The sequence below is a fragment of the Emydura macquarii genome, unplaced genomic scaffold (genome assembly GCF_026122565.2).
Source record: "Emydura macquarii macquarii isolate MOO-44397 ecotype Brisbane River unplaced genomic scaffold, CSIRO-AGI_Emac_v2 contig_1230, whole genome shotgun sequence".
NCBI classification, from domain to species: domain Eukaryota; kingdom Metazoa; phylum Chordata; order Testudines; family Chelidae; genus Emydura; species Emydura macquarii.
The window spans coordinates 8,447,907-8,473,235 of NW_027131367.1; the positions used below are offsets into that span (position 1 = coordinate 8,447,907).

General features: G+C 43.0%; 1 protein-coding gene across 2 annotated transcripts in view; it reads right to left on the reverse strand.

The window, feature by feature from the left end:
* The window catches only part of RAB11FIP4 (RAB11 family interacting protein 4), a 182,273-nt gene that overhangs the window by 46,299 nt on the left and 110,645 nt on the right, over positions 1 to 25,329 (reverse strand). The window lies entirely within an intron of this gene.

Consider the following 25,329-nt stretch of genomic DNA (forward strand, 5'->3'; position numbering starts at 1 on the left):
TGCCGCCAGGCGGATCCGAGTCGGCGGGGAGCTTTCAATGCCGGATCGAGGGAGGTTTTAAACACTCAGCAAAATCCCCCCTCACCAGGGCGAGCGACTGCACTCCGGTCAATTAATCCCAGATGGGGCAGCTGCGAGCGAGAGGCAGCGCAGGTCTGCGTGTGGGCGCCTCCCAGCCCGCCACTTAGACTCGGGAACAGGCGTTTGTCAGCGCCTCGCAAAACTTCTCACGAGGCTTTACCGAGCCGGGCACCCAATTCACTCCGCCTCCCGGTGCTTGCGGAACCGATCCCTTTGTTAACGGGCCGTCATCATTCCGGTTCGCAGTGCCGGGACCAGACCAAAAAAAACCCTACACACACTGTCCTGGGCTGTCTTCCTAACTCTCGCAGGTTGGGAGGGAAATGCTCTCCTAGGGAGATTGCATTTTAGACAGGTTTTCCAGTCTGCCCCTCTTCTGAAAGAACATTTTTTTTATAGTTTGTTTTAATGAAACTTGCAAAGACTCCCTTAAAAAAAACAACGAGAGTCCTGTAGCACTTTAAAGACTAACTAATTTAATTTCTGCAGGCATAAGCTGTCGTGGGCTGCAACCCACTTTGTCAGATGCTTATGCCTGCAGAAATTCTGCAGGACTCTCCTTGTTTTTGCTGTATACAGGCTAACACGGGTACCCCTCTGGAACTTTTCACCAAAGATTCCCTTGTTATTTTTATTTGTAAATCTCCGTTTTTGCCTCTCACTTGATATGAAATTGTTTTAAATAAAAATGTTAAACGTGTAGCCAATTTGGTTTCCGGAGAATCCAAATTTGGCTTTATAAATAAAATTAAAAAGCCTGGATCTCACAGCCAATATTGCTGAATTGCTGAACTGAACTGAAACTGCCCTTGCTCTGAGGCACAGATGAAGATCATTAAAACCACAGGGCAAAGTGCAATGGGGCAAACGCTGGATGGCAACCGTCACCCCACAACATGTTACAATGGCTTAGCTAGCCAAATCAGGCCATACTGTAATTGCCAAAGACAGTGATATCTGTTTCCTTCTTTTAGTGGAAGCGATTGCCTTTTTAGAAATATCTTTTCCATTTTTTACTTTGGTTTCCAATTTTATTTATTTATGTTCCCAAACAAATCACAGAAAACACTAGTATTCGGAAGCAGCCCATGACTGTGGAATATGTCCACAGTCTGGGGAAGCTGAAGATCATCTGGTAGGATGGTGGCAGGTGAAAAAGGACAAGTCATGGAACAGCTCTCCCCGATTGGGGTAGAAGGCTAAGTGAAAGGATATCAACTTACCTTTCTTGTCTCATATGGCATACCTCTTAATTGTAAAAAGGGGTCATCAGTCACTCATCTGAAAACTATTAAATTCTTACAGGGAAACATTTGAAACAGGGGAGGAGGGCAAAAGAATGCTGATACGTTAGTTTCAGGTTCCCAGTGCTGATCAGGAATATCTGGTAAAATGAATTAGCTACTGTGGCCCATGTCCTACAGACACTTTCATGCATGCTTAGCTTTCATGTGACTCCCATTAAAGTCAAGTGAATGTTTGAACGATCAGGGCCAGGGGTTGCATTAGTAGCTTCACTGAAATCAACTGGACTCTTTTGGATGAGCAAGGCTTTGCGGGATCTAGCCCAAAATGAGACCCTCAAGTTATACATTCATTTTTATATTTATGTGAGACTAAGACGAAACAAGAACATTCCATTGTGAATGTGATGCAATGCTATTTTGTATCATTCTAAAAATTGTCAGTATGATACAAAGCAGAATATTTATGAATTTATGGCTTATTACAACAGTCTGTAACCCACAAACCCCCTCTTTTTTGTCCTATGATTGCAGAGGTATTAATGGACCACTCTACCTTGAATGGTCCCTTACAATATGTGCTAACTACTTATGCTAAACAATTGCTTCCACCTTGCATTTTGCTGTGACCAGGAAGTTCCAGACCCCTGAAGAAGAGCTCTGTGTAGCTCAAAAGCTTGTATTTTTCACCAACAGAAATTGATAAAAGATATTAACTCACCCATCTCGTCTCGCAAAGCAAAAGAAATATGCTTAGGAAACTGAGAGTATTGTGTTTTTGCATTTCATGGTAACTAATGTGAGCAGCAGGAGAAAAGTAAAAATACAAAAAGGGATCAAACATTACAGAAGTTGTTACCTTTAATTCATTTCAGTTTTCTGAAGTTGTGCAACTTCCTTTTTCACAATGTCTCACAGCAGTTGCATGCTAGCAAATAATAGGCCAAAATCAAGAAATGAAAACAAAAACATTAAAAAAAAATCGGGTTTCTGTGAGTTTGCACTGGATGATTCAAGCCCAGACAATAGTATCAACTGATCACCTCCTAAAATTCCAGTCATCGGACCAAATTCTGTCTTTAGAAACATACCACGTGGAAGTGTTTCATGTGGCAGAATGTGCCCGTGGGAAGATGAAAACACAGCAATAACAATTAGGCAGTTGAACAAGAAAAGTCTGATCTAGTACACAATTATTTCACCTGTAAGCTGACACACTCTGAAACCCGCTGTCATCCCCCACACCACCTACCCCTCAGTTAACTGAAGCCATTTTAAAACAGTCGCAAAGTCTTGCTAATATTATCACTGGAACAGCCACTACTGTATTTTTTAACTCTAGTTCTTAGCTATAAACCTCAATTAAACAAAGCATTAAATACTTTAAATTTACATGCTTAAATCCCATTGAATTATTATTTAGCATTTGTATTACAGTAACACCGTCATAGAGGCTCAACCAAAATCTGGGGCTCCATTGTAGTAGGCACCGTACCCACACTGTAGGAGACTGCAAACCCTTTGGGGCCCAGACGATCTAAGTAGACAAGCCAGACAAAGGGTGGGAGGAAAACAGAAGGACAGAAAAGGGAAGTGACTTGCCCTAGGTCACAAAGCAGGTTCACGCCAGAGGCAGGAACACAACTCACATCTACTGAGTCCAATCCAGTGCCCAGTTCACTAGACCTATTGAATCAATGCCATGTGGAATGCTGAAAGATTTCAAGGTTTCATACAGTGGATAGTTTTGGATGGTTTCAGGGAAACACGCAGGGAATTCTGGTTATTTAGAAATCTCTCTCTTTCCCCTTTTACTTCAGCATCTTTTCTTCTCCAGTTTCTGTTGTGTTTATTTTTAAATTCACACGTTTCACTCAAACCACGATATCCTTTCCTTTCTATTGGCTGTTTTTCCCCCAGTCCCTCAAAGCTTTCTAAGCCCCATTCAGGGAAAAGAATTAATGGAAACCTAAAACTTCTCAGCGCACTTCACATACTGCAAATGGAGTTTATAATGGAGTATATCACTGAAGCTGGACTACATTGATGTCTGTTTGCTATGCAAATCCATTTACTGTCTTAAAGTTGCATTGCTTCAGATGCTGCCTGAATCTGTCCTCATTTTCAAAATAGAGAATGACTCTTATAAATTAAAAATTAGTCCAATTCAAAAGAAAGAAAGAAAGAAAGAAAAAAAAATGAATTAGCCTCAATCCTCTTATGCAAAGCCTAGAAGCAATTAACAGAACTAGCTTCTTCTGAAACCGTTTAATCAGTTTAACAAAAGACTGAAAATACTTCCTTTTCTGATGGGGGATGGGAGGCATTGCTTCAGGTCTAATCTGAGGCTTAATTTAATGAAGGATACCACTATTGCAAGAAAGAAAAATGCACATCGAGCCAATATAAACTACTGTTCACATACATACAAGCAGGCCTCCTATTAGGCCCCACGCCGGCACTAAGAACTCCATGGTCAGATCCTTGCTTTCACAGCGAGCCCTAGAGGGCATGTCCAACACTGCAGCTGGGTGCAAGTCTCCCAGCGCGGACTGACAAATTCGTTCTCGCATGTTCAAAATAGCAATGTGGGGCTGGTGCTCCCCTGACCTCCTATGCATGGCAGCCCGAGCTCCAGAGGTAGCCAGAATATCCAAATGGCTATTTTTAGGGTGCTATCTCGAGCCCTGCTAGCACATATCTGTTAACGTGGGCTGGGACACGGTCTCAGTTACATGCAGATGTACTTAGAGAGGTTAATGGGCTCGGTGATCCTTCAGTTACTTCTCATGCACGATGGGGGTCTGAGTTTATCAGTCTACGTGTGTGTTCTGGAGCTGTTATTCATAGAAATGTAGGGCTGCAAGGGACCTCGAGAGGTCACCAACTCCCACCCTCTGTGCTGAGGCAGGACCAAGCACACCTAGACCATCCCTGACAGGTGTTAGTGCAACCTGTTCTTAAAAACCTCCAGTGATGGGGATTCCAGAGCCTGCCTTGGAAGCCTATTCCAGATCTTAACTACCCTTAGACTTAGAAAGCTTTTCCTAATAACTAACCTAAATCTCCCTCGCTGCAGATTAAGCCCATTACTTCTTGTTCTACCTTCAGTGGACATGGAGAACAATTGATTCCTGTCCTCTTTAAAACAGCCCTTAATATATTTGAAGAGCATTATCAGGTGCCCCAGGGTCTTCTTTTCTCAAGACTAAACATGCCCCTGATAACTACTCTTTGAGTACAGTCTTTCAACCAGTTGTGCACCCACCTTATAGTAATTTCATCTAGACCACATTTTCCTAGTTTGCTTATGAGAATGTTATGTGGGACTGTATCCGAAGCCTTACTAAAATCAAGTTCTCTCATGTCTTCTTCTCCCCCCCATCCACTAGCCATGGATTTGTTTTTGATAAATCCATGCTGGCTACTCCTTATAACCCTATTATCCTCTAGGTGAATACAAACTGATTGTTTAATAATTTGTTCCAGTATCTTTCCAGGGATTGAATTAGGTGGAATGGTCTATATTTCCCTGGGTCCTCTTTGTTCCCGTTTAATGATAGGCACTATGTTTACCTGTCTCCAGTTGTCTGGGACCTCACTTGTCTTCCCTGAGTCCTCAAAGATAAGCCCTAATGGTTCTGAGATCGCTTCAGCTAGTTCATTAAGTATTTTAGGATGAATTTCATCAGGCCCTACTGACTTGAATACATCTAACTTATCTAAATAGTCTTTAAGTTATTCTTTCCCTATTTTGTCTTGAGTTCCTTCCCCCTTGTTGTTAAATTAATTGTGTTAAGTATCTGGGCACCATTAACCTTTTTAGAGAAGAGGAAGCAAAATAGGCATTGAACACCTCAGTCATCCTAATGTCATCAATTAGCTCTCCTTCCCTCCTAAGTAGAGGACCTACACTTTCCTTTGTCTTTCTCTTGCTCTTAATGTATTTAAAGAACCTCTTCTTACTGCCTTTTATGTCCCCTGCTAGGTGTAACTCATTTTGTGCCTTAACCTTTCTGATTTTGTCCTTACATGACAGGCTGCATTTCCTCAATCAAATTGGACAGGTGGAACCATATCTCATGATAGGAAATATTTGATGCAATCTTTTCAGTACATATCTCCTGATTTCTTGCAAATCCTTGGAGTTAATCCCCCCTGTTTTTAAATACAATGTAGCAATGCAAACTGCAGAACTTAGAACTTTTTTTCCTCAGAGCGGCATTTCAACAAACATGGGGCCTTATTCTGATCTCACACTGGTGCAACTCAATTGGCTTTGAGTAATGGACAATGGTGTAACTGAGAGCAGAAATGTGCCCACGTATATTTTTACATTTGCTGATCTAAAATAACAGTGGAGCACTTTTTATGAGACAGGTCTGGGAGCAGTTGACACTCTCTTTCCTTATTAAATAGAAAACTTCTAAAAATCACTTTGCCTTTCAGGGCTCACTTTGAAAGAGATGATTGTATGTCATATTCCTTCCAGAATAAATAACAGTCAGAAATAGAACCAATACCTGGACTGTATTTTTTTTTACAGTTACCCCACAGATATAAGTAGGAAATATCTTTGTTGTTATTACTTTAAGGTATGCTGTGCAACGATTTCTGATATTTGTAAAATGATTACTAGATGCAGCTATATTCTTTAATAACTTGTGTTGAGTGATGTGTACAAGTAATAAATATTTAACAGGTGATAAGATAAAGCCATTTGAAAAGGAGATAATTTTAAGATATAAAATACAAGACAATGTATACCAATGTTTAATATATGATTCAATTTATTATGCAGTACGCTACCTAGGGCTGTGTAATGCATTTCATAGTAATAAGTAAGAATTTATAAATGTGTTGATATAAGCTGTAACTGCGTACTAAGGCATGGCTGTATAAAAACATTATTAAGCAATAAATATAACCATAAGATAGGCCCATGGCTCTCTCTTCATGAAAGCTAATTCTGATTAAGTGTTGGTTGTTATACCCTGTCTTTCTTCTCCACTGAGATGAACACTCAGTTCCTGCATGTTTCACAATTACATCAATATTTGTTAATATCTTTTTGGTTTGTGGTTTTTGTTCCTGTAATGGAGGAGCACTGCTGCCTTTTGCTGGGAGGAATCTGAACTCTACAAGTGTGTGCCATAGGTTCTTTATTGCTAACATCTAGCAGCAAGATGACAGCTGTCCATGATCAGGGAGGGAGGGGGTAAAAAGCATCCACTTGCATGACCTGTATAAAACTGCCCACCGCAGTAATGCCTGCACTTGGGGAATGTAGGGGCTGCTACCAAATTGCTCCCTGCCCCTACTGGACAGGGAGTGGGTGGACCATGGATCCAGCTAAATTCCTGAATGTGTGGCACTCCTAGAAAGAGGTTTCACAAATTACTTTCCCACTGGTGCAATAAGGGAAGTCCAGGAGAATGCCTCCCAGTGCCCCTCTCCCCCACCCCTATGGGTGTTGGGTCTCCCTCAGTGCTGCCCCTTACAATAGCCTGGGCCTTCCAGGCATGACTGAGCTCTGTTGGACTTTCTCCTTTAGCCCAAGAAGCAGGGGTCTGTGTTTCTGGGGGAGCTGAGTTCTGTCCCTTGTCACTGTGAAGTTCCAAGTGGCCATTGCATTTGAGCAGCTTAATGACCATGGGGTCTCGGATAGGCACAGGTTTGCAGCAATACATTGGAAGCTACATGGGACCAGAATTGCTGCTGCATAGGTCCTTGCATTTACTTATGTTGGCAAGTGATTTAATAGTTCTTTGGAGTGAAATCCCATGCATGAAAATTGAGAGTTACCAACGCTGACATCCTGGCAAAGTGGCCCGGTTACCTTACTTCCAAAGCTCCTGAATCAAAGTAGCATTGATGCTCAAAAGCATAGTGCTATTTTATTCCTATCTGTGTAGTTACCTACATGGTCCTCAACACCCTAATATCTGAGTGTCGAGGGCAACCTACTCTTCTCAGAGTCAGGGTTGGTATGCAATAAGCCATGTAGGATTTCCAGATTGGTACATGACTGAATCACCAATAGCACACGAGGAGATTGTGTGCATGCACACATGCGCGCATGCATATGGGCTTTTAGCGTCAAGTGCTTTGTAGAGTCAGAAATTGAATCATCTAGTTTCTGGTTTTTTTTTTAAAAAGCTGACCAATGACAAAGCACGCCCGTGCTGTGCCAGCGCTGCCGTACCATGCAGCTGCAGGCCATCCTCCTCTCTACAAAAACTGCGACTGGAGACAGGTCAGCCTCCCTCTTAACTCAGTTTGGGTCCTTTTCTGAATTCAGCCTGCCAAACGTAGTGCATTCCAAGCGCTGTGTACTTTGAATCCTGTCCAGTACACATTGTGAGTTGAGCAGAGGAGCCAAGGTTAATCTTTGACGATGCCATTTGTCTTGCTGCTCATACAGACTGGACTCTTGGAATGGGCCCATAGTGGTCTGCATGACTCAGCATTCCATACTCTGCCCCAGGTAGCCCTGGGTGCAGACACTGAGCTAGAATCTCACCCTATCTTCGGTAGGGGTCATAATCTTGGGGGTATCCCGGTAACTGCAGGATTTTAGCACTGTCTGGGTGGGCTACTTCACACCATGCCTAGGAGATAAGAAAAGACCATGATCCCTATGTTGCAGAAAAGAAAACTGAAGCACAGAGGACCTCATCCTGGGAGGTGCTCATCACCTGCACTCCTGTTGACTTTGATATGAGTAGAAGGTGCTCAGTACCTCATAGGAGGTGCTGAATAGAGTCCTCAGAAATGAAATTTTGGTGCCTAAAATGAGGCAGCTAAATCCAAATTTAGGGCCAAATTACACCTGGCCTGTTAGAGGCGTTGAGCAACTTCATCTCCCATTGACTTCCAAATCTCTTGCCCAGTAAATATTTAACAGGAGAAAGCAGTTGAAAGATTCTCTGTATAATGCCTTGCAGATCTCATAGAAAGCCATGCAACTGCTTTGCTAACCTCTTGAAGTAAGGCTGGCATGTCCTTCCCTATCACCCCCTTAACAGAGCCCTATAGTGGAGTGAAATGCAGCATAATTTCTCTGAAGTTTACCAGTCTTTCACCTGCAGGCTAGTTACGATAATGACAAGAAACTGGAGCTGAAACATTAGGAGCAGAACCTAATTAATAATGAAGATCATGAGATCATCAGAATGTCTAGGCCAAAGACATATCTGAATTATCTCCTGAAAACTGGCAACTCCATTCATGCTTCAAGGGCCTTTAATCAATCTCTCTGTGTTTGAATATCTGTGGCTACTTAGCATAACTCTCAAGGGATAAGGTAGGCCCTATTGATTCAGAAGGGCAGCCAGGGTTGTTGTGGACACCAGCTGGAGGGCACGGTTATTTTTAGAGGTGGTCCCAAATCAGGACACCGGATCCAAACAATCTGGAGCACTGGGAAAGTTTGGATCTGGGTCTAAACTTTGCAGCTCTGTCCTGTCTTATGCAGCTCCCCACCCGAAACAAAAACAAACACTGGGCAGGGACCTAGCTCTGACCCTGAAGCTGGGTAAAGGGGGGAGGTATTGTTTGGTGGGCAGAAGTTGCAACTGTACATCTCAATGGAGGAGGCAAAGCTGCGCTGGTTAGACAAGAGATTGAGCCATAGCCAAGAGGGGGCATACCCACATGCTGCTTTGTGTCTGGCAGCATTTACCAGTTAGTGCTAATCTGAATTAGGGGCCATTTCGCGGTTCTCCAGGGGCTGGTTGAAGGCTGTGCATCTGGGCTGTCCTGCTGTCCTGCCCCAGTGAGTGCAGTTAGGCAAGGTGCGTGAGGGCCATAGAGAAGAGGCAGACACAAAAGCCAGCCTCGGATCTGGTGGTCCCACTGTTTCCTGGGGGATAGGGTCATAAGAAATGTGGGATTAGACTCTTGGTTAGGAATGCAGGAATTGGCTCCCTACCCTACTTCTGTGTGGATCTAGGGCTCTGAGACAGGCCAGGGGCTTTTATTTCAGGATTACTGCCAACATCAGGAATTATCCAGCCAGGCTGAAATAGCCCATGTGAATACAAATAATCTGGGATCCTTTGCTGAGGCAGTAAAATCTATCATGAAAAAGCCATCCAATATTTATTTTCTCTCCATTTTATGGCTGGGGGGGCTAAATCTCGGGCACTGCTGAGCACTGCTGAAATCAGGGGGCCTTGCAGGTCCTGGGCAACTCTCAGGATCTGTCCCATTAAGTGTGTAACACATAAAAAGCTTGGAGTTTACAAGACCACCCTGGGAAGTGAGATTTCAGCTTTATTAGTGCACTAAAAGCATCCATGGATCAAATGCACAAGCCTCTTTTTATGCTAGGAAAATGCCACCAGGGGACTCTCAGGACTCATCTCTTCAAAGACTGATACCTCCTTGTCGTTTTAATAAAAGGCAGTTACAGAAACAAAGTATGCCATGTGGTCTCAATAAAGCAGAGTGTAGCAATCAATAACCGAAACAATCTGCACTGATTTGCCTGTAAAATTTGCCTTTAGCAGCAGCAGCTGTAAAACCAAACATCACTTGAGACCTCCCTTCACCACTTGGTTTCTCTTGAGACAATGAACCACTATACCCAAAGCACATCGATGCATTTTATAATTTACAAATACTAGACTTCCCCTCTGTTTAGACCGGCACCTTGACTATAAAACATATGATGATAATGATCAGTGACTGTTAGAAGGTTGAGCCCGACTCTACCATTAATTGTAACTGGACTGTCTGCCCCATAGCAGGTTAGTTTCTTATGACAATGGGTGTTTTTTTGTATGCAATGTGGACATTATTTTCTTTCAAGCTCAATGATCTTTCATATAAAGCATCACACAGCATGTACAATTCCAAATATATGTAAGTACAGTAGTTATTTTAAATATTTCTGTGTGGAGGACACCCAAAAACTCTATCTCCCCCATAAAAACTTTATCATCCTTTGTAAATTTTGAAGGGAGGGGTGTATTTTTCTCATCCCTGAGAATTTCTCTGAAATACTACTCTTGTCAATATAGGGAGATGAATTGTATACTGTTTAATACTTGGTTTCTGACTGGCTACCATGTATGTACATTGCCGGATGGATGAAAGTGGAAATTGAATTGAGAGTGGGGGCTTAAGGGAGCAAAAAAATGAATATAGTCCATTTATTCATCATTGCCTCCAGAACTCTGATCCATGTTCAAAGCAAATTTCTCTCTTCTCTTCAGTTAAATCTCCACATATATCTCAGATGCCTGACAATATGTAATTCAGATCAATTAAATTACACTGTGCATCGAAGTTTTATTTCTATGGAAAGTTGCAGCAGAGATGTAATGAAATGTACAATATGTTCCACAGAAGGATACGGTCGATGAGATTACAGATCATTTAAAATACATTTTCTTTTGTTTAAATCATCCTGATAAACAATATATATCAAGGAAGAGAAATGTAAAGCCTCATGTGCCTTAGGGTGTCTTTGATCAATGAAATTATACAACTATTCACACGACATACCCTGTAAATTCAGACAGAACATACTGATGCTATTACCATCAACCATATCATCTCTTTTTCACTCTCTTATAGCACAGACATGCCTGTCTGTAACTCTGTGTGTTTGTGTGTCCCTTACTTCCGAGGATGAAGGAAGGTTGGTGGGTAAGGCACAGGACAGGGACTCAAAGTGATCTTGGGGGAGTCTCTTGATTGCCCTGTGCCTCCATTTCCCATCCACAGAATAGGGATAATAGTATTTGATAGAACATAGATAGATTCAAAACCACTACTCAGCAATGTTCACGTGGCATGTTCAGGCATCTCTCTAAAACAAATAACCACAAAACTACTAATATATGGGGAAAAAACCTACTGTGTATGAATGTTGTCTGCTAGATATTTCATAATGATTTTCAGATGCAAATCTGTATGGGGGGCTAATACTAAACAAGCATAGTTTAAAATTCATACGTGTACAGTCTTATCAGATACGTGAAGAGGATTCTAGCCTGAATTCCTTGATATAGACACAAAGTCCAATTTTATTTACAAACCAAGCATTCTGGATTGTTGTAATCCATAGCACACTCATTCTACCTCTGAGATTTAGTGGTGCGTATCTCGTGCTTTGTATTCACATTAAAATCTGGTAAGCTGGCTATTTCCATCAGCTTTACACAGTGCGGTGTGAATAAACTAAGTCAATCTGCTGTAGCTAGAGAAGGGCAGCCACACAGGTGACAACTCAATACTTTTCATGACACTTCATTTGGCCAAAAGCTAATCTCTTGTTCAGTTCTTTTGTTTTCATAAGGAGAGAGGAACTGCCAACGTATGACGGGATTCTTTGCAGGCCATAGATGCACAGAAAGAAAAAAAGAGAAGGGAGATAAAAAAAGAAAAGAGAAAAAGTAAATACATATTTTTGCCAGATCATCATAAAGAGGAGCTTTGGTCACCGCCATTTCCAGAAAGAAAAGAAGGGGAAAAAAGAAAAAGAAAAGAGGAGGAAAGAAAACCTCTTTGCCAAATCTTCACTAAATGGAATTAGGGGCACACCAATCAACAGATTCTTTCGTGTGCGTTAGACTGTGAGATCTGTCAGTGTCCAGAATGATGTCAGAGGCTAGCTAGATATGTATCACCTGCCAGCTGTATGAAAAACCAAAAGCTCTCAAGTACAGTTAGTGGCAGGATGAAATAAACAAAAGCCACAGCAGTGGAACAGAGAATAGCAGGAAAGGACTACTGAGAAATTATACTGCTTTATTTGTAACTTATGTTAACAAACAGTTCTTTTCCTAGCAGTTCCAAGCCATTTCATTTTTCGCCTCTTGCTCCAGACATCTCTGACACACCTGTGTTAACCGTTGTGTAATGAAGTGTTGCACTGACAGTCTTTTCAGTTGAAAAGTTTTTAGTGATTGCACAAATGTGCCAGGTGTATATGCCGAAACCCAACTGCCACATGCACCGTGTCAGTAGAACAGCAGCACTTAAAAGTAATGTTTCTGTGGCCTGTAGAGGACTCTAGAGGTCACAGAGGATGTCAGTGGCAAATACCTTAATTGATACAGTGGGTAATTTAAAAGCCCTTTAGAGATCAGTTCTCTTCTCTCTCGTCACCTCCCTCAGTAACAGTCTGTTAGACTTTTGTTTAAATGGGGATTTGGCACAGTCTCTCCCATACCTTCTATCAGAGGCTAACAAATCAGTTACAATTTGGCTGGTCTCAGATGATACCATTCATGATTGGAGGACTTCAGTAACTCAGCCAGAGGTTAGGGGCCTATTATAGGAGTGGGTGGGTGAGGTTCTGTGGCCTGCAATGTGCAGGTCAGACTGGATGATCACAATGGTCCCTTATAACATTAAAGTCTATGGGTTCTAAGTAGAGAATTTAGCACTTGAGTTTAAAATATCAGCTGTGTTTTGTCTACTGTTAGTGGGAGAATTTTTATAGCTATCAGTGTTTCAGCTTGTATGCAACATTCTTACTCGTCTTACAGATGGGATTCTTAAAAAGCAAAATGAGGTCACCTCTTACTACATATTCTCCCATGTGGACTGTCTCAGCTACCTTGCATCCAAGGGGTACAGAGGACTGTTTTTACATATTGTATTCTCATTCCCTGTGGTGTAAGGTAAATGAGGCAGTCCCAAGTCTCTGATCGTTCTGTGCAGCAGGGTTTATTTTGTGCAAGAAAATGAGCCACAAGTCAGACAAAACCAGAAAATGCTTTAAAACCCTCCAAGCCATTATACCAATCGGGGCCCCATTGTGCTAGGCCCTGTACAAACAAAAAGTGAAAGACTGTCCTTGTCACAGAGAGAATAAAATAGCTAGGTGTTTTAATGGTCATAAAGCTTTACTGTTTTGAATCTCAACATCTACTGTCCTAAAATATTTATTGTCTGCCCCCTCCCTAATTTACCACAACTGTGAAAATTTAAATGGATGAAAATGTGCTGAAAATAAACATTGATATTATCTGTTGGAATTAAAACAAAACAAAACTCGAATTGTGCCATGCCTAAAAACAGAAAAGACAGATAAAGGGTGGAAGGGAAACACCAGCACAGAGTGTCCCGGATCCTCAAAGGCATTTAAGTGTCTAACTCCCGCTGAAATCAAAAGGCAGTTTAGATGCATAAAGATCTTTGAGGATCTTGGCCAAAGGGACTTGTCCAAGGCCATACAGCAGGTTGGTGACAAAGCCAGTAATAAACCCAGGTGTTGTCCAGTGACTTAGTCACTAGACCACACTGCCTTTTCACTAAGGAAAATGAAATCTAGCAAATGCCTTTCCAGAGAAAACCCTGCTAAATAAAATGCTGCTGCTTCTCGTAAAGCCTCTGCTATTCGCCTTCTCTCCTTGAGATCCCAAAGTGAGGCTTTTAGGGTTGTAGTGGCAGCCCAGACCCCAAGGAGGAACAAAACCTTCCTCTTAGTCCAGCCCAGTTAGACCCCTCATAAAACACTCAATTCTTGCTACTTTGCCACATTGCCAAAATACAAGATACAGTAACCAGAAGAGAGGAAGAACAGATCCTATAGCTGGATGGCTGCCCTATCACAGAGATGAGATTCAGTGCCTGATTATTGCTATTTATGATGCACTGACAACGTGATTGGAGCTGCACAAGACACTAAAAAAGTCCCTGTCCCAAAGAGGTCATGATCAGAAGGACAGATGCTGAGAAAGCAAAATACACTATGAGTCTCGCTGAAGGAAGTCAGGCACAGAAGTGTGTGCTTAAATTTAAGCAGGTGCTTAGGTGCCAGTGGCTTTAAAGATAAGCATGTACTTATGTTGAACTGGTGCCTATGGCTCAGATCCTCAAAATACTGATTTCAGTGAGAGTCAGGCTGCTTGGAGGATCTGTACCTATGTACCCAACTTGCTTCATACGCAGTGTGACGTTGGGGTGGCGAAGGAGTTTACATGAGCTAGAGCAGAGTTAGTGACAGCACAGATGGGACTTTCCTCTTCCTTGGGGATGTTTTTTCCCCCCAGAATCACTATTCCAAGCAGAGCAACATTTTAATATTTGCCCTGGCCAGGCCTCGCTCAAGACAGACCCTCCTGGGACACGAAGAACCCACACTCCCTGACTAGAAGAAATGAAGAGTATTGACTGCCTGCTCACAATAACCTGATTATCACAGCTGTTAATCAATAAAACACTGCCATAAGGGATGCCTGATAGGAGGTGCCCATCACCAAAATGCATTAGTTGCCTGTGACAACACAAGAATTGATGGCAGCTTTACTGTTGCAGTGGATTCTTCTAAAAGGGAATGCTCTTCTGCGCACCATTTCCTCATTGTAACATGCAAGAAGAGGCCAAGCGAGTCAAGTGGAGAGGTTTGCAATCAATCTATGTCACACTCGAGGGGTTGTGGGGACGCTACACTGCACCTTGGAATATCACTCTTCGGGAGGTAATTGTTTAACCACCAGATAAATGCACTGTCATTTGGATTTACATGTCACAATGCTGATATCCTGTGACCAGTGGGAAAAATCCCAGGCCTTTCTATCTTGTAGATTTCCCAGTGCATAAATGTATATCCATCAGCTAGGCCTATTTACAAGTGGCAATCCAAAAATGGAGTGAGTATTATTAATCACTCCCTTTGTATGCAACCTCACAGTGCTGCATGTAAATTCTTGGTTTATTGATAAAGGTAAGAGTTTATTTTCAGTGATGTTGGTGTAAATCTGGAATAACTTCCCTGGGTATGATTCTTATTTTGTGTTACACTGGTGTAAATCCATTGACCTGAGTGGAGTTTTCTGCTGATGTAAGAGACAGGAGAATGTGGCCCATGATTTACTGACCTGACCATTTAAGAGATTTGAAAATCTAAGCGTCCAAAAAATCCTATAGTCATTTTCAAAGAATTTCCTGAAACATCTTTATAATTAAGGCAGAGATTTTCGCAAACCTGCCAAATGCCCTGAACATTCAGTACTTGAGTCAGCAATTGTAACAGAAGGATTTGGATGGTTCTTTAAAAAATATTGGCTATTAATAAGCATGGGTGTTTGCAATGAGAAATCCAATGTATTTTTAGTTTATACTGGGATATTTAGCCATGTCTAAACTGAGGTTTTTGTCAAATTCTTCCCCTTGGATAAAAGGGGAATATATTCCAGTCATATGCACAGTGTCCTTCCAAATACCCACTCAGGCAATTAAAAACTCCCCACAACCTCATATTTTGGTTTCAGGATAAAAACCATAAGCATTAACATTAAGCCCGATGCCTGCCTGAAAAATGTGTCTGAAATACACTTAAGAGTTGATCCCTCTTGCTTTGAGCTTCACCCAGCGTCAAAGATTTTGACTCAACTCCCCATTTCCTTTTAAACTTTCATTGGAGGAATGAAACAAAAGCTGTGTAGCTGATCTCCTGGGAGCTGTCTGTCTAGCTAATGCTTTTGCAAAGGGCTGAATTAAACTGTTTAGGCATTCTGTAACGTTCATTAAAATGTGCACCAGAGCCTCCTACGGTGACTTCAGATTACAGATTTCACTCTGGAGCATTTTGCTCCATCATATCTAAGACGCTTAATTTATAAATAAAAATCTTTGAAATCCAGTGTGACACTGGAAAAGCAGGTGCCAGCTCATGCCAGGGCCCACGGCCTCATTGAACCCTAACAAATAGCTGGAAACCCGTCTGGCTTACCTTTGGGTTAGTGTAATTGCAATAAATAATAGAGTTGCAAGAATGTGTTTGGTGCCTGCACCTTATGAATAGTGTAGGATGCTGCATGTATTGCTGTAGCATCTGGCATAAAGCTATACCGAGTAAATCTTTAGTTCGTTTATTACCGGATTATTACAGCATTGTCTTTGGTTTCAGATGTAAGTACAAATGACCTGGGGTAAGTGACTGGTCCTTTGGGACTGGAAGTAACCTGAAGATTGTTGTGATTTTTGGTGTAAACGGTCCATGGTTCAGCTTGCCCGGGTGGCAATATAGACTGAAACGCCCCAGGGGACTGTCTGTGACTGCGTGATAAAACTGTTATAGTGCTTTAGAAGTTCACACTTGTTACTGGGTTGGTGAAATCTCATTATAGAACATACTACCGGCTGGGGTGTCTGCTCTGGTTTGTGACAGTCTATCCTGAGGTTGGCATGAGAAATCGTGCCACAGGTATCTAAGTGCTCAGAGACTGATTTCCTTGGCACCCCAGTGTTACTAGGGGCATTTACAGATTCCTACTCTCCCTCCCCCCGCAAAAAAGGAACAAGAATAACCTCTGTCAAGTCGTATAATGAGGATTCTTAATATCAGAGTTCATTAGTATTTATTATTATTTATTAGTTGGAGCCTAGTCAAGGACTAGGGCCCATTGTGTTAGGTGCTGTATAAACACAGGAAAAAAAAAGACAATCCTTGTCCCCAGGAGCTTACAATCTATGACTATGGACCAGTATCTGATTTCATTTACATTGGAGTAAATCCAGAGTAATACCACAGAAATCTGGGAGAACAGAATGTGACCATATAGATTTAAACAAACAGGAAACTCGAACATCTTTAGTGCAAATGATTCTTATGAAGTAAATTTTCTACAGTTAAACCCATGAACTATATAGGGGTTAACTGCTGGTCAGGGCAGCTGCTTTTAGGCTTAGCCATATTTCAGGCTTCAGGAATCAGGGAGAGGGGGGTGGGAGAATGGCCATCATTACACACTGCACAGCGAAAGAGAAAATGTTTTGGCTGAGGACATGGGCACAAACCCTTCTTGAAAAGGGCCACAAGATCTCTACTGTCCGGCCATTCCATAGCTTTTCTCATGACAGAAACCCATCAAACAGGTGCTCCACTGACACTGGTGACAGGAAGAAGGAGACAGGTACCTAAGACAGACAGATCTCAATGTTTCTACTTTAGAACACCAAAGGGATGAGCCAATCAAACCAGGGTTTGAACTTGTGGTTACAAAGAATCCACAAATTGAAACCTGATGCTTCAGGCCATCATGCCATCTCTTGCATGTCTACTTAATGATTCCCACTGGAATGCCATGGTAAGTGTAAATCCCAGTAACTCTTCAATAAATGTCAATTGACTTACAAATGGGCTTGTTTGCATTTAATCGGCACTGGACAGGATTTAATAAATCTGCAGTTCACAGATCCCTCTGATACGCTAGTTTCTATCATACAGATTTCTTGTTCTAAGAGAAGCTTGTTCTTCTATCCATACATCGACACAGGACTTCCCTCAATAAGAGTTGCAGGCAACAGCTGCGGGAACCTGTCAGAGCTTTGACAACACTGGATGTCCATTTTTAAATCCCAGCAGCGCTTCCCTGCATGATAAAGTTTTTTTTGGCTAAGCAGCATGATCTGGAAATCTTCATTCGCGGGCTGATTTGTGGCTTTAAGGAGACAGGGTTGATTAGACCCGCAGAAGCTAGCTTGCCTAGAAAAGGATTTAAGGTGTGATGTTAGCGTGTATTGGCCAACTAACATGGTTTAAAAGTGTAGTGTAGACCAGGCACACTGCCTTTAACAAGAGCTAAGCTGGTTGATGACCAGGTGTTCCTTTCATGTAAAGTGGAGCCTGTCTGGAAGTGAGCTCAGGACAAGAAAATAAGTCAGCCCTCGAGATATCAGATCAAAACCAGAGACAGCAATGGGTAAAAATAGACAGGTCGTGAGCGATGAAAGAAAGGTCAAAGCCCTCTGAAAAATTCTGGGAGACAGCAGGTGGTTTTAGCACTGCATGCTTAATCCTGCCTGCCTGCACCACTTGAGGATGTAGGGCTGGAACTTTGGCTGTATCAATAGAGACACACAAAGCCAGGTTACAATTTTATAGCGATTCATTGACATGATTTACATTTTGACTCAGCAGGCTCTAGCAATTCTGTTGACAAAGGTACTAACGTAAGACCAAAAGGGGAGGAGAGTGGAGTCTGTGCTGTGATCTTGGACCAGGGCCAGGGTAGTCAGCACTTTGGGAATCAAGCATTAAAGCACATGTGCTTAAGTACCTTGCTGAATCAGGGCCCTGCTGAATACAGATGTACTTTCATATACGCTCAAGTGCTTTCTGAAGAGTCTCCACTGTAATAGCTCCAGGGAGGAGAGAGTCATCAAGTGCTGTGTGAAAAGGGTGACTGTGAGCACTGACAAGGTTGCAGATATTTTAGATGTGTAGGAAATGAGCCCCTGCTGTAGGCTGGCTGTAAAAGCCTTCAGAGGAGCAGCTGTTACGTCACTTTGGCTAAATGATGTGCAGGTCAAAACAAGACAAGTGATATCCTGAAGTAATGTTTGTCCCATGCTGTGCCTGTGCATTAAACCTGGGATTATCTCGGTCTACAAATGTCAGCAGAGAAGGCAAAGCTAAGTTTCTGCCAGGCTGTAAAAAGGAATTTGCATCTTTTCTTCATCACGCTACCAAACATTCCTAAGTTCTCACCTAGGAAGCTGTGCTTTATACATAAACAGCTGACCAAACTCGTGGAATGGCCCTTGAAAGGAGTTTTGCACACTGTAGTCAGCAGCTGTGAGCCTTCGGGGGAACTGTTTGTAGTCACTGAGGAAAACCTGGGGGAACGGGACAGGGAGGCTTTCATGACAACTCTGAGAGTCCAAATTTTAGAATAATACTTTGCACTTTAAAAGGGCCAGGCAAAGCACTACACAAACATCAACTAATTTAACTTCACAACACCCGTCTGACTTAGGTAAGAATTGTTACCATCATTCCACTGCTGGGGAAACTGAGGCACAGCGCAGTTAAGTGACTTGTTCAAACTTGAACAAGAAGACTGTAGCAGAGCTAGATCTAGAATCCAGATTTCTGGATGCCCAGTGCTGTATTTTAGCTTCAAAAAGCAACTTTTCCCTCCCTTCTTCCTACTGAGTTGGTGTTTGCCATTTAGATTCATGTGACAGCTGCCAACTTGATTGACACACTGAGGTTTGAGATACAGTTACCAGCTACTGAGCCTGCCTCTAACAGCCCCATCTGCTCTGTAGATTGGACACAGACGGGGACATGCAACACACTCTGACTGGTGAGTTACACTCACACTGAGCATCTTTCACCCACATGTCCTTGATTAAGTACTACGCCATGGTGGCTCTTGAAAGTGTGTGTGCACAAAGTTGAACTGATCACCCCTATTGGTCAGGAAAGGATTTTCCCCACAATGCATTGGCAGAAAACCAGGCATGTTTCCCCTCCTCTCTTAAGACCTTCTTGGAGCACTGAGCAGGGATCAGCTCTTTAGATAAGATATCTCAGATATTGAATGGAGGGGGGGATATGATGGACCTCAGACTCTCTTCTGCATCTGTGTTTCTGTTTGCTGGTGCTCAGACCAAATGACTGACACATGGGCAGTGACCTGAAGCAACAGAAGCCCCGTGAATCCTATGCACTGAACACAGCAGTCATTGGGAGCATGGCCAATGCGGGGGAAGGGAGGAAGAGGAAAACCTAAGCTCAGTTGTCTTCCCTTCCCAAATGACATCCGCTTCCTATTAATAAATCATGGCTAACATCAAGGCCTCAACTCTTTTCAGAGCTTAAAGAATATACATTACGGAGCTTTTCAGCTGAAACCAATTTTCGTCTCACTATTTGCGGTTTCCTGGAAAAGCCACTATTCTTTAGATAGCAGATACTCACTACAGCTAAAACAAGCTGGTCACCAGACCTGTGAATCCCACTGAACAAACTGACAAGCTTCAGCATTTCCACCAGGGCCTGATCAAAAAGCCCATTGGAGTCAATGGAAGTTCTTCCTTTGACTTTAATGGGCCTAGGATTAGACTCCAAGGTCCAGATCCTCAAAGACATTTAGGTCCCCAACTCTCACTGAAATCAACTAGCATCTGAAATCAATGGGAGTTAGGCACCCACAAACCTCTGAGGATCTGGACCTAAGACTCTTACTTAGGGTCAGATTCTGCCACCTTTACTCATGTTGAATAATAGCCTCACTGCTTGAGTAGCCCCACTGGGGCTTCTCATTTTAGTACTAATCAATCTTGCTGCCCCTACCCGGAGAATATGGCTGGCCTTGTGATTTGCAACCCTTCGAGTTTCCAACGAATGAATAGAGTGGGATTCTGAATTTGGTCCTGCCCAGTGACAGCTGGGAGGATGTTCCGGGGGACCCCTTGTTATCATTCATCCACTACACTCAAGGGAAGATTAGAATCATTTCCCTGCCTTTGAAGGAGTTACCCCCCGCAACCTCCTGGATGCTGCTAATCCTCCTGGCCAGAGATGACTTTTACCCTGGAAAGTATTTCTGAAGGGCATTTTGATGCATTTCTAAATGTATATGATAGCACTCCGGTACCACGGGCTGGTGGATGCCTTAGAAATATGTGTCATAATCCCCCTCACCCAGTAATTACCCATATTGCACGCACAAATGCAGAATGTGGTGTATGCAAATATTGCGGGTATAGTTTAGGAGGAAGTTTTAAAAGTTGGTCCAGAGACATATCAGGGCTTGCATAGCTTTCTGGACTCATAAGGGTTCATTCAACAAGACAGTCTCCATTCACTCCAGAGGGGAAACTTCCCTTGCTTTATTACAGAAGCAGAGGAGAGCACAGTGAAGTCATGAGGCCTCACATTTATCCCTCATTTCAAGCCAACCGCATTTATGCCACTGCCCGCTTTCCTGAACGCCTCTGCACATATGTCTCCCACACTTTGTCACCGTTCCCACACTTTAATTGCTTCTGTTTCACATTCGGGTGATCAAAGTGTCAGAGAAATCAGTTAAAAGGCTTTGCCAGATAGCAGTAAAACTGCAGGTGGTCCCTCCTAACGCAACCCCACTTCCTACAATTAGAGGAGAGGAAATTGAAAGAAATAATTGTGAAGTCTACATAAATTGCAGTCGATTCTCCAGGCTGACTGTAGGGTCATGTTCCCTTATGGTCCCTTTCTGGTCGGTTGATACAAAACTTAGGAGAGACATGGACACAGGCTACTAGCACAGAAGGAAATACTTTACTTTCGGTCACTAATTCCTGGAGTCCTGCTGTCACTAAGGGACAGGCCAACTTTGGAGGCAGTGTGAGAAATACATTGCCCCAGCGAGCACTGTGAGACACTCCTGGGCAGCCCAACCCATGTGGCTTCTCTTAGGCTTATTCAATGTATGTTCCCCACCCTGGCTGGTCAGATGCGCTGGCTGATGCAGATCAGAGGAGGGCCATGGCCCCACCTCAACACACCCCTTTTAGGGTGACATGATCCAGGGCACTAGAAAGGAGCAGTCACCGTGCGCAGGAGAATGAGATGGTAAAATCCTGCCTGATCCATCCCAGTGCAGGGGATGTGAGTACAGAGCCTCCAGGATCTGCAAACAAATCCAGTGTTTGCTATGCTTTCCAGGATCCTCCTCCACAGGCCTAGGGGTGTCAATGTAGTGTTAGTCATATCAGTTCACAAACCACGTTCTGCCTGATGGGCAAATGTGATGTGTACCATAGTAGTTAGCAGGAGAAGAGAAGGTGGCATCGGGGTAGGAAGGCAGAGGGAGCCTGAATGGCATGACTGTTTCTCTGCTATGAGGAAAGCGTCTGATGCAAATACAGCGCAAACCTGCCTTGAAATGAGCATCTCCTTTTTTCATCCTGAAACCCTCAGATCGCAAATGAGATTCACTGAGCTGGGTTTTCTTCACTTTGGGTGAAATTCACCTTTGTGCAGGGGGCCAGAGCGAGTGGGACAGAAGGGGTGCAGAGGTGACAGGCCTGGTGCTGGGCTTCTGCAGAGGAGTGAATTCCACCATCAGGGCCTGACCCTGCCCTTGGCTGCTGTGTTAATATCCCCGTTTACTTCTGTGGTGCAGGATCAAACCTGATCAGCCAGATCCTCAGTTTTCATTCAGTCCTTCCTGGGGCAAACTCCCACTGCAGTAGAGGAGGTAGTAAATGAGTAACTACTTGGAGATTCGGCCAGCAAGCAGGGTACGTAGGTTTCAGAGCATCCAAGTGGTCTCCACGGGGTAGAATAATGCCTGCATGTCTTCCTTGGCCATCACAACTCTTGTAGTTTATGTGAGGCGTTACCAAACAGGCCTGTTTTGGCCTTGCTCTATATTTCTGCAATGGGCTGTCAGGCTGGATTAGCGACCTGCTGCCTATGCAAAGCAATGAAAAGAAGACGAGAGAGCTCAACCCTCACATCTGCTTTGAACTGATTAGTTTTCAAAATCTCCCTTAGTATTACTTAGATTGCAAACTCTTTGGGGGCAGAGACCATCTTTTTGTTCTGTGTTTGTACAGTGCCTAGCACATTGTGGCCCTTGTCCACAACTGGGACTCCTCTGCCTTACTAATCACGGTCAAAGGAATTCTCTACATTCATAAAAGGAGCCAATCTAAGAATTGGCATCAAAAGAGAATCTCCACCCTTCCTGAACTCATTCAGATATTCAGACTGATCTAGTAAAAATAGAGGGTCTGATTCTTCTCCCGCTCACCCTAGTGTAAATGAGGTGTAAGTGTAATGATTTCAGCTGAGTTACTCCAGTGGAAAACTGGGTGAGTGAGAGGAGAATTAGGCCCCTGGGCTCTTCATTTCTAGATGTTACCACTCTTTCTTCTTTGGGTTCTTTTAGACCAGGGTCTGACATTCCCAGCTGATGGGAACTTCCTGTAGGAAGTGAACCACGTGATACTTTTCTAAACAGACTCCGATTACAACCTTCACCTCAGCTTCACATCAGGGTCAGGTGTGAAAGAGTCTATTTAATAATCGGTTGGTCACGTGACACTTTCTCATGTAAAGATCCTGGGGCCTACTCCTGCTGAAGTTAAAGGCAACACTCTCGTTGCTTCAACAGGAACAAAGTAGACCCCCTGAATCACTGAGGGTGTGGAAAAACCGATGGTTGTTATTTCCAGCAGAGCTCAACATCATGCAGAGCCTCTTGGAAAGGGAGCAGTGTTACAAGCTGACCCCAGCTCAAAATGATGGGCTGATTCTAAAATCCTTGATTGACCCAAACTCCCATTGTGTTTAAGGGGAGTTTAGGCTGATTAAGGAGGCAGAGAGAAATCCCTAAAAGTAACCACCTCACACAAAATATGAACCAGGCATGGATCCACGGTGAAATTCACCCTATGCATAGGCTTGACACAAGGCCTATGGACCACTGACAGCTGAGGATTTCTGTGGGACACCAGTGATGCGTAAATTTTAGGCAGCTCCTCCTCATAGGTGAATAGCTTCCTCCTCTAGGCCTTTCCTGCTCCACTTTCTGGGCTTGCTTTTATTTTCTCATTCATTTTTCATTGCTCCAGGCGCTTTAAATTCTCCATTGACTCACAGGTTTAGCAAGGAAAATAAAAAAGCAAGGTAGCTCCCCAGTTGCCCCATGAGATTTCTCAAATTGCAGGTGCTACAGAACATCCGTGCCTGTGCTTCCGATCCCTCTATACCATGCTAAATACTTATCTCCTGGTGATTAAAGCTAGGAACTAACTCATGCTATGTCACAGCTGGATGCCTTGGTATCAAGCCTGCCATTAAGATCAAACACCACATGTCAGCATCTTGTTGAACCAATCCAAACACAGCCCTGTCATCTGTACATCGCTGATCCAAAAATAAATAAATAAGGGAACAAATAAAAAAATTCTAAACGACCCCTCATAGAAACGCCGTCAATGACCAGACAGGATGAGTCTTGGTATTTCAAGGGCATGAGTTTTGTTATCTTATGTTGAGGCAGAAAACAGCCTTTATCATGAGGGTAATGAAAATTAATGGCTAAAACATAATATCACATTGATTAAATCAATTTCAGTGATTGAAATGATACTAATACTTGGCTCTTTTTTCATCAGTACATTTCAAAGCACTTTACAAAGGTCAGTATCCTTATGAAAGAAGAAAAGGTTTCTTTTAACAATTTGTTAGGGGCACATTCTGCCCTCTTGCTCATGCTGGATAGTGTCTAACTCTGTGATTAGTCAGTCCCATTGTAATCAGTGAAGCTATAGTAAATGGCTGAATCTTTCCTTCTGAATCTGATTGCCCCTAAAGTCAGGGGGATTTTTTTTTGAAACAGGCCAACGTTACATGATTCCGAAAGGGATTGGATATATGTATGGATATCAAGTATATCCAGAGCTGTTATAGTTAGTTACAACAAACGTTTTAGATAGGACTTTAAACTGCATGCTTCAGGGTTTAAACCAATCTCTAGCTATTGGAGAGTGGGATGAGGCCCATGGGGGGTGGGGGGAGACACACACGACACATTATCCCAAAGCTGCCTATTGCTGGGTTCTTATAACTTCCCCTGGTGCATCTGATAATGGCTACTCTCAGAGACAAGATATTGGACTAGAGGTTCTCGGGTCTGATCCAGTCTGGTGATTCATATGGTCTTATTACAGAGACAGGGCCCAATTCCCCCATCTTTATTCACATTGAACAGCACATTACTCTGAGAGTTGTCCTTTTGATTTCAACAGAGATACTTGTGGAGTGAGGTAGCACGCAACATGAGCAAAGGAGACAGAATCAGTCCCTTAGGGAGCAGCCTGGAGGCTGAATCCAGATTTGCACATGAACTAGTCCAAAGTTTTGGAGTCCTATATCCAGGGTTTTGGTTCCTGATTTATATCTTCTAAGGGCCAAATTCTGATCTCTTTACTCTTTACCTTGCAAACCACCTTACCTTGCAAGTAGTCCTATGGGGCCGCTTTGGTGATAATAAAGATACCACACTCAGAAAGGGTTCTGGCTTCAGATGAGGAACAGCAGCAGAAGCTGTTAGAATGCAGGGCAACAACAGAATCCTCATCTCATGTAAATGTCCCTGCTAATGAACAGCTAGGGAAGGCAGACGCTGAAAAGCAGAATTAAAGTGCTTCTCTGGGATCTCCCTGAGGAGTCAGTAGCAGCTTGCTGTGGCGCTATTTCTTTTACAACCTCAACCACGTGAATAAGTAATATTTCAGTGTTCAAAACAGACAA